General features: G+C 44.3%; 1 pseudogene; it reads right to left on the bottom strand.

Moving 5' to 3' along the window:
• Positions 1-617: 617 nt before the first annotated feature.
• LOC103006362 (ubiquitin carboxyl-terminal hydrolase 46-like) lies at positions 618-1,873 on the bottom strand (annotated as a pseudogene).

Raw genomic sequence — 1,873 nt, 5'->3', positions numbered from 1 at the left:
TGTACACAAAAGCTTCCTCCTCTCGGCTTTGCCTGCCCTGAGCTCCACACCTCCTCAGCCCCTGGAATTCTAACACCGGCAAGGTTACTCACTTTTAAGCATTTTCACTCGTACAAACTTAAAGCTATAGTTGCAGCTCTAAAATGTGAGCATCTACCCCATTCTTCTGTCCTTCTGTCGGAAAAGAGGCAGAGAAGCTAAAAACGGGGAGCAATGTTTCCAGCGACAAGTTAAAGGAATGCATTGAAAGGAGACCCCGGAAGCCATTGAGGAAGATTTGCAAAGACCCCAAATAGACTTGTGGACGTTTGTAAGAAATGTCATTCTAATTCAGCTAGACACAGACAGTGGCATGTACCTGATCCTAAAATTAGCAAATGTTATTCATCTAAACCTTGCTACAATCTGACTGCAGTTAACTCTACCTCAGACTAACATGAAACCCCGAGTAGTGCTTCATGTAGAAAAACAAAGGTGGACAGAGTCACACAGCCAGACCCCTGAGACTCGGAATAACACCACTGGTGGGCCGCTGGGGAGGAGGGACGTCTGCAAAGAAACCAGGTAAGAGTGCTTTGAGCATTTCCCCACTTGAATTAGTCTCACAGTCCTTTAACTTATTCTCTTGACGGATAGAATAAAATATATCCAGCTTCTGAATTTTTTGATATACCCGATGGCAGGCCATAGCATTCTTCAATAGCTTGGGCATCTACTTCCTCTACAATGTCATCATCAAACAAAAGCCAGAAGCCATGACTTTTCACAATAGTAATATAATGCCCAAGATTAGGACCACTGCCATAGTGAACCACCGCCGTAGTGAACCACCACTGCGACCAGGTTGTACGTGTGGTCCAGGTTCACCGCCTCGTGGGAGGTGTTGAAGAGCCAGACTTCCAGCAAGAAGACCACTCGGTAAGATAGCTTGGTGTACCTAAAGAGCTGCTTCTTGTGCTTGAATCGCTTGAGGTGCAGGGCCAAAATCATAGGCAGCTTTTTGACTTCTCATCCTTTTCTGGGCTTCCTGTTTATTGCAGCACATTTCACAATCATACTTCTGTTCACTACACAGTGTTTCTGTGTTGCTGAAGTCTCTTAGACAGTGGGTAAAAGATGTACTCTGCTCCACGTGCACAGAAAGGTCAAGAAAATCTTCATCTTTGTAAATAACAGTTTCACAGTTCAGGCATCAAGTTTCATTGGTGAGCGTTCCCTGAAAAACCTCAGGGACCCAGTTCTGGTTTATTATTCTCCACATGTTTGTTCATGTTGCCATTTTTTAATTTTCCATTTTTTTTTACTTTACTTTTTATTTTTTTGGCCACGCTGGGCAACACGTGGGATCTTAGTTTCCTGACCAGGGATTGAACCCACACCCCGTGTATTGGAAGCATGGAGTCTTGACCACTGGACCACCAGGGAAGTCTTTAATTTTCCATTTTGTTTCTCTTGTTTCTTCTCTTCCTGCTGGATGTCCAGTGTTTAGCAAATAATTTTAAAATTTGTGAGCATCCTGCTGCATGTAGTTATGAAAGAGATTGTTTCCTTTTCTCAGCCTCGAAATGAACTTCTTTGGTGGGATCACGCTGACCTTCTTCTTCTGCGTGGTGGTGCTGTAGAAAAGGTCTGCCAGGCATGTCAACAGGTTTTCCTTATTTTTTTCCTGGACCTTGTATGCCAGCGCATTCTCCCAGAACAGCCGGCAGAAGTACAAGGCCTGAAGCATGGAGTTACAGTATCATGTGTTTCCAAAGTTGACCAATCCGAAGTAGTGTTCGTTGATTGGAAACTGCTCTGGACCACTGTCTTTTTCCAGAGCAGAGGCATTGGTGCCCATATTACAGATGGACACGATGTTTCGGACAGTCAT

This window comes from Balaenoptera acutorostrata, chromosome 9 (assembly GCF_949987535.1).
Source record: "Balaenoptera acutorostrata chromosome 9, mBalAcu1.1, whole genome shotgun sequence".
Taxonomy (NCBI): domain Eukaryota; kingdom Metazoa; phylum Chordata; class Mammalia; order Artiodactyla; family Balaenopteridae; genus Balaenoptera; species Balaenoptera acutorostrata.
Note: the sequence above shows the minus strand (reverse complement) of the source record. Positions and strands in the feature narration are given on the sequence as shown.